The sequence below is a fragment of the Centruroides sculpturatus genome, unplaced genomic scaffold (assembly GCF_000671375.1).
Source record: "Centruroides sculpturatus isolate CEXI.00-Female unplaced genomic scaffold, Cexi_2.0 scaffold1159, whole genome shotgun sequence".
NCBI lineage: Eukaryota > Metazoa > Arthropoda > Arachnida > Scorpiones > Buthidae > Centruroides > Centruroides sculpturatus.
In genome coordinates this window covers 251,286-259,283 of record NW_019385414.1, presented here as the reverse complement: position 1 = coordinate 259,283, position 7,998 = coordinate 251,286, and positions in this window count along the sequence as shown.

Here is a 7,998-nt window from a genome sequence, read left to right as displayed (position 1 = left end):
CCATACATAAGCTCTTTATATAGTGAACAAAATTGCTGTTTTCGACATTTGTACGTATTTAGTTAAGTCTTTATATAGATATCGATTATAGCTATGCACCTCGCTACACAAGACTCTCATCATCTTCAAACTTCTACTTTATAATTTTATTGGGCTGCAACCTAAAAATACCAACTGTTGTCTGTCCGGATGTCTGCTGTCAGTCTTTTCTTAATCGAAAACGATGTTAGACATTTCATATATCTAATACCGTTAAAGTTTGGGAACAGAAGTCACCTTATTTCAATTCAAATGTTTTTCTCCGCAAGGTTTTAGATAGATGTCCGACACGACTCTATTGTTAACGAAAAAGTACGATGTACAGGTAACCCCCGTATAACACGGCACTTCTATAGCACGGATTCGAGAATTGGTACCATCCCCTGTATAACACGGTACTTTTATAGCACGGATTCACTCTGACACGGTTCGAGAATTGGGTAAAACCCTCGTACAACAGGAAATGTAATAAATTTTTACATACTTAAGTAATAATAGTTCACGAAAATTATTATTTTCGTGAACTATTAGTACTTAAGTATGTAAATTTTCTCTTCTCGCCTTCTGTCGATACACGTGGTCCTTCTCGAAACTTGTTTCAATGTTGCCAGATCGCGACGCTTCTGCTTCTGATGTTGCCGAATGTTTTTCCCTTATTCCATACTTGCTTTATTCTTCATAAGTGCTTAGCACCATATAAGGAAATTTATAAAGACCTTTTAACTAGAAGCAAGCAATCTAAAATTACATACATTTTGCAAAAGGTAAAGCATGGATCTGAAGATAATGCAGAAAAATGCTCAGAGGATAAGGATAACTTGCCAAAAAGAAAACGCTCTCGGTTAATTAATAGTGTTTTTAGTGATGACGAAGAAAACATTGTTTAATTTATATTAATATGTATCACTTAAAAAATTTTAATGAAGATATTTATCTTAATTATGAAAATATACTAGCATGTTTTTTAATTTTTGGCACCTAACCCTCCTTTTCGTATTAGTTCTTTGTTTCGTGTAACACGGATTCGCATAACACGGCAATTTTTTGGAACGTAACTCCGTGTTATACGGGGGTTACCTGTACTGTACTGTACAGGGGCAAGCCGTACTAATTTCGGGTGGAGTGCATATATGTTTAATTAAATAAATTCAATTCAGAAGAGAGTTATTTATCTAAGAAATATGAAAAAGTATGAAACTTTACGATAAAGACACGTGTATTTACACGAGAATGAAATCATTAAAGCTAAAAAATAAATAGACTTGTTATTGATCGGTTTTTAGTTGTTATACTGAAGGTTTTCCTCTAGCAGTGTAACAACTAAACATATTCTATAATCATTATGGTTTTATATAAAATAATCTAAAATACATCCACGCATTATTTATCATTATTGATAAATAAACTTCTTTTATTCTATAAATAGAAATCTCCTCGTAACTAAGTAAGTAATTTCATCTCTTTTTTGTGCAATTGTCTATGGAATTTCCNTCAAACTTTTACTTTATAATTTTATTAGGCCGCAACCTAAAAATTCCAACTGTTGTCTGTTCGGATGTCTGCTGTCAGTTTTTTCTTAATCGAAAACGATGTTAGACATTTCATATATCTAATACCGTTAAAATTCTGAGAAACCGGAGGTCACGTTATTTCAATTCAAATGTTTTTCTCCGAAAGGTCTTAAATAGATGTACGACACGACTCTATTGTTAAGGAAAAAGTAAGATGTACTGTACAGGGGCAAGCCGTACTAATTTCGGGTGGAGTGCATATATGTTTAATTAAATAAATTCAATTCAGAAGAGAGTTACTTATCTAACAAATATGAAAAAGTATGAAACTTTACGATAAAGACAAGCGTATTTACACGAGAATGAAATCATTAAAGCTAAAAAATAAATAGACTTGTTATTGATCGGTTTTTAGTTGTTATACTGAAGGTTTTCCTCTAGCAGTGTAACAACTAAACATATTCTATAATCATTATGGTTTTATATAAAATAATCTAAAATACATCCACGCATTATTTATCATTATTGATAAATAAACTTCTTTTATTCTATAAATAGAAATCTCCTGGTAACTAAGTAAGTAATTTCATCTCTTTTCTGTGCAATTGTCTATGGAATTTCCTTCAATCATAAGAAGTATAATTATGTATAATAAGTAGTGTATATTCTACTGACAAATCATTTACTACATTGCATTTGTATCGTATCGTGTGAAGGTGAATTTAACGTTACAATAAATTATTAATTACAGTAAAATTCTACACAGTGTAATATGTAGAATTTTTTTTAGTTCGGTAAGCTCGTGCCTTTTACTTTTATAAATTTTCTATTTACAATAAATTTAAGATAATAAATTATTTCAATGCCCCAAGTGACAAACAGATCAAACGATAAATATTTAAAAATTTCTCAATGGCGAATAATAGAGAAATTCTCTGGAATAATTTAGACATAAACATCAAGATTTATAGAAATTTGACTGGTAAAATTAATATTTATATTGAATTTTTTTACAGTGAGATACGTAAATTTAATAAGCTAATGAGTAATTAATAGGCAATTTCAATTGTAAAACTATAAATTTGTAATGTTCATCAGCCATTGTACAGAAGAATTTTGCAATTTCTTAGCGATAGTCAGACTATTTTGTAAATGAGTAGACAAAATTTGATTTTTCTAAGAAATTATATTTTAGAAATAAGAAAATGTAAGAACTTTCGCTTTCTATAAAATGAACAAACATTAATTTATTGTGACAACGTCACAATGCCAGGTTGCAACTTTTAATCATATTTTTAATTTATTTAATTTAAAATATATTTTTTCACCTCAAATTAGTAATAACTTGCCCAGGTAAAGCATACTTTTCATGTTATCAATTGACTTATGCTGACTTAAGTCGTTTCGGAGAGAATCTTGAATTGAAATGACGTGACTTCCGGCATCGAATGTTTGAATACGGTTACTTCGACTCGCCTGTCCTTATGCTTTTTATATCTAATCTCAATTTTCATCTATCTAACACCGTTCTCGATAAACGAAGGACAGACAGCGAGTGGTTATTTATATGTTTACAATTCTTTCAAATTGCAGCTCAATAAAGAACGTCAATACACACGAAACACTAAATGTATATTTCGGTACTGACAATTGTCTCACGGATTACAAAAGAGTATATTCTTGTAATCCACAATAGAGTTAAAAATAAAATCTTACTGCAAATATTTTCCATTCGATTCAAAGATTACAATTTACCATTTAATGTATGAAATATTATTTATACGCAGTTTATTTATTGTTCGTTTATGTTTAAAGTTGTCGACGTAACACGGATGTCTCTCGATACAGCGAACTCTCAAAGCACTCAACTAAATAAATAACTGTGTAAAGACTTACCTAAACACATAAAAGGAGTGAGGACCGTNTTTACAATTCTTTCAAATTGCAGCTCAATAAAGAACGTCAATACACACGAAACACTAAATGTATATTTCGGTATTGACATTTGTCTCACGGATTACAAAAGAATATATTCTTGTAATCCACAATAGAGTTAAAAATAAGATCTTACTGCAAATATTTTCCATTCGATTCAAAGTTTACACTTTATCGTTTAATGTATGAAATATTATTTATACGCAGTTTATTTATTGTTCGTTTATGTTCAAAGTCGTCGACGTAACACGGATATCTCTCGACACAGGGAACTCTCAAAGCACTCAACTAAATAAATAACTGTGTAAAGACTTAACTAAACACATAAAACGAGTGAGGACCGTCAACTTTGTTCAGTATATCGAGAGATTTTTTATAAAGAAATGCGTATTAACACTTAGGCATTGTGTAATTTGCATAATTATATCTTCGTTGTTAAGTGTATCTTTTTGTTCCGATTAGCAATTAGAAAGCGTAATTTCGTTTCCAAGTTAATTGTAATAAAAAGAAACATAAATTTAATTGAATATCTTTAACTCGAATGTGAAAAAAATTATAATATTAATTACGTTTAATTTAAGCAAAATAAAATAAATCGAAATTCCTGATAAAATAACTTTTATTAGTTTTAAGGAAAGAATTTAATTAATTTTTTTAAGCAAATAAATTTTTAATATTAAAAGGGAGAATTTAACTTTTAAATACATTTTCTTGCCGTTTCAAGGAACAAAAATTATTTTTCAAATATAAGTTTGAGTTAATTAATAAAGAAGAACATTCATTATACAGTTGATCGGATTTCACTGTAATTATATTTGGTTTGTATTTAAAATTCGAAAATTATTTCTCTCATTTCCTTCTTGTTTTCACAGAATTTCTAATTAAATATTGATATACTTTACCTTTATAAATTTATATTTTAATTTACTTTTCTAAACTTGTTTAAATGAGATTTTCTTAATTCTCCTGACTCGTTTTCTTAAGAATAATTTATTTAGTATCAACCAACCTTTGCTTACGTTCAATAAATACCTTTAATTAGCTTCTCTAATTGATACTTTCCTTTGTCGGTCTGTCTTGTGTAGTCTCTTCATTGAAGTATTTGTGTGGTCTGCGCCGACGATGTCTAAATCCACGCAGAAGAAAGGAGAAAATAACAGACGAAAACATCTCTGGAGTAGTCAGCAAACAGAAATCTTTCAGAAAGTAAATAAATATTTTAATTGTTATAACAAATTTTAAACATTTTAAAATAATTATTTTCGTATCTAAGGAATTGCTGCTAATTAAGTTTTATACTTTTTAAATAATTTATAAACCGGTGTTTCTCAACGGGGGCGATATCGCTCGCATGTTTGCGTTTTTCCATGTTGAGGGGGCGATTAGTAACAATTTATAATTTGGGTTAGCTAAAAACAATTTTCTGGACTATATAGTAAAACATTATATTAAGAATAATTAGATATTTTATTCGTTATATCGTACAATAATTGAACACATAACATTATACTAGTCACTAGTCTATTCGATGCAGTACGAATTTGGCGTTATCCTTGGCCCCCGGCATCGAAATTTTAAAGTGAAGGGGGCGATACTACGTAACGGTTTTATTAAAGGGGGCGACGTTTCGTTAGAGGTTGAGAAACACTGCTCTAGATAGTCGAAGTCAGTTAGATCGCTCAATCCGATCGCATCCGCGAGCAGAATAGTCGTGGCGTCGAGTTATATATTCTAGAATTGAAGGAAGGATCCGAATGTTGTTATCACTGGTTTATCTATACTAATATTATAAAGAGGTAATGTTTGTATGTAAGTTTGGATGCAGCAGGTAATCTCCAAAACTACTCATCCGATTTCAAAAATTTTTTCACCAGTATTTAGAATGGAACTTCAGGATGGACATAGGCTGTATATTATTCCGTTAAACATGGGGGATGGACAGTTCTTTACGGTAAGCCTTACGGGGAAGGCTTACCGTAAAGAACTCTGCTTCTATTTATACTATTTTAGATGCGGTTTTTTGCATTTTTGATTGCATTTTAATAGGGTACGTCAACAGAATGTACACTAAGAAGGGATTTTTCGATATTCCCCCCGGGGGGAGAGGGACAGGATTAAGGCTTACTGTGAAAAACTTGGCTTCTATTATACTATTTTAGATGCGGGTTTTTGCGCTTTTGATTGCGTTTTAATAGGGTACGTCAAGAGAATGTACACAAAGAAGGGATTTTTCGATATTCCCCCGCGGGGGAGAGGGACAGGATTAAGGCTTACTGTGAAAAACTTGGCTTCTATTATACTATTTTAGATGCGGGTTTTTGCGCTTTTGATTGCGTTTTAATAGGGTACGTCAAGAGAATGTACACAAAGAAGGGATTTTTCGATATTCCCCCGCGGGGGAGAGGGACAGGATTAAGGCTTACTGTGAAAAACTTGGCTTCTATTATACTATTTTAGATGCGGGTTTTTGCGCTTTTGATTGCGTTTTAATAGGGTACGTCAAGAGAATGTACACTAAGAAAAAATTTTTCGAAAAATTTTCCCCCACGGGGGAAATGTTATACATTTATAATAGATACATTTTGAGCCACAACAAGGCGTGGCGAAGTCTGCTAGTTTACCGATAATTACAACTCTATGTAGGTACAGAAGGTTATAACAACGCCGATCATATAGACAAAGGTCGGAGCACTCGACGTTCAGCCGAAAAGTGACAACTCGACCTCTGACCAACACTGCGCCTGACCAACGTCCCCAACCGGTGACGTTGGTCAGGCGCAGTGTTGTTGACCGCCACAGACTCAACACTTAAATTCTATTCTCACAATTTAGATTTCAGTGTAAATATTAAAAGTAAATACACAATGTAAATGTATAATAATCATAATACTGCCTGCTGTGTTACCAGCTTAGAGGTATAAGGGGTACATGTCAGGAGTTGCAATTTGGCACAGAGTATTTGGTGCCCAAATCGAGCGCGCATAAAAAAACAGACTCGTAGGTACTCGGGGGACCGAGAACCGAGTCAAAATAAAATACAAAATGGCGAATGTCTCTACAAACAGGCTAACCGAAGTCAGGTGGTGAGAGTACCGTTCACAGTCGTTTTAGGAAGTGAACTCTGACCCTAAGACTGAACACGTAGTATTTTCTTTGTTAAATAAAATTTGTAATTTAATTATGTAAATTTGGGAGTGCTTCAAATATGGCATTAAAACAGGGTTTTATGTCGTTACAAATAAGTTTTTTAACATTATCTAGTATAGTGAAATCGTGGGACCGATAAAAATTTGACGTTATATTAAAGTTGTCGTTACATCCGATGACGTTATAATCGGGTTAAATTGTATATTGTTTGTGCAAAATCAAAAAATAATTTCGGACGATACAATAGCCACAAATATTTTTTTCAAAAACGGGAAATTTTCGTTACGCATCGACAAAAATTCCACCCGGGCCGACAGACAACGGAGAGAAATTTCGAAATTCGATTGGTTAAGAACGTCTAAGTACTGTAATTCCGCTGTTGTCATTCATATACATTCGTTCTCGATATTAAAGAAAGACAGACAGTCAGACAGACGACAGTGGAAATTTATACGTTTACAATCGCTGCCCAATTAAAATACATGAGAATGTTGAAACCTCGAGAAGCAGAATTTACTTTTTAAAGTATTTATTTTCAACTCACGTTTAAAAATAAAAGTACAAACACGAAATTCTTTTCTTTATTTAATTAATGCTGTGAAATGATTTCTTTTTTTTCTCAATTATATTACATTTCTTATTAGACTTTCAAATTAAATTTATTAAAAATAGAATTTCATAAAAAATAAGAATAAATTTAATTAATCCTCGTATTATAGAAGTAATTAGAAAATATGATCTTAATATGAAAATAAATGAGTTTATTCGAGTGAAATTTTTATAAAAAGTTTTTTAGATGATTTTAAATGTCAAATATGTTTTCTATGTTGGAAAATTGTTTTTCTTTTAAACTTTAAAGAGATTTATATCTTAAACGTTACAATAGAAGGAAAAGTCAATTTAAAATAGACTCAAAACTATTTCTATTCATTTAAAATAATAATCGTCGCTTAAATTTTTGACTAATTCAAGTTTTCACTTTGGTTTTTGTTTCACTCATCGTGAGGCACTCGCGACATTATTTCAATTGCATAGGACCAATTGTAGAAATATCAGGAGTTCCTGACGATTCTACAGTTGTGTCTGTAGATAAGTGTTGTAGATTACACGTTTGTGTTTAATTTAAAACTGTAAATACAGATACAGTAGAGCCTTGATTATCCGACTCCCGATTAACCGACACCTCTGTTAACCGACCGTCCTAGTCGGCAAATTTCAAATGTCCGCTAGTGATGTGGCGCTACAATATTTGGCTATGTCTTGGCTACTTTAATATTATTTTTACGTGTTTTAGCTGGCAACACTCATTCGACCATGAAAGGGAGCCAGTATTTAAACGAGGCTTAATTTTCTAATTTTTAACGAT